Here is a 209-nt window from a genome sequence, read left to right as displayed (position 1 = left end):
TAGTGCTGGGGTTTGGTCTGTTTGTCAGTGTGGGCCCTCTCCCCGCCTCTCCCGGGGGAATGTGTGTGCTCTGGCCATGGAAGGGAAGAGATCTGCCCAACTGTGAAGGAGAGAGGCGTCAATGCCCCCCTTTCTGCATCGTTTTCTTGAACTAGGTTTCCTCAGCAGAGGCCTGCTGGCTGACAGCCGGGCAGGTGCCAGGCTGGCTG

The sequence above is a fragment of the Moschus berezovskii genome, chromosome 17, assembly GCF_049115385.1.
Source record: "Moschus berezovskii isolate FMDL1 chromosome 17, NW_MosBer_1.0, whole genome shotgun sequence".
Lineage (NCBI taxonomy): Eukaryota > Metazoa > Chordata > Mammalia > Artiodactyla > Moschidae > Moschus > Moschus berezovskii.
Note: the sequence above shows the minus strand (reverse complement) of the source record.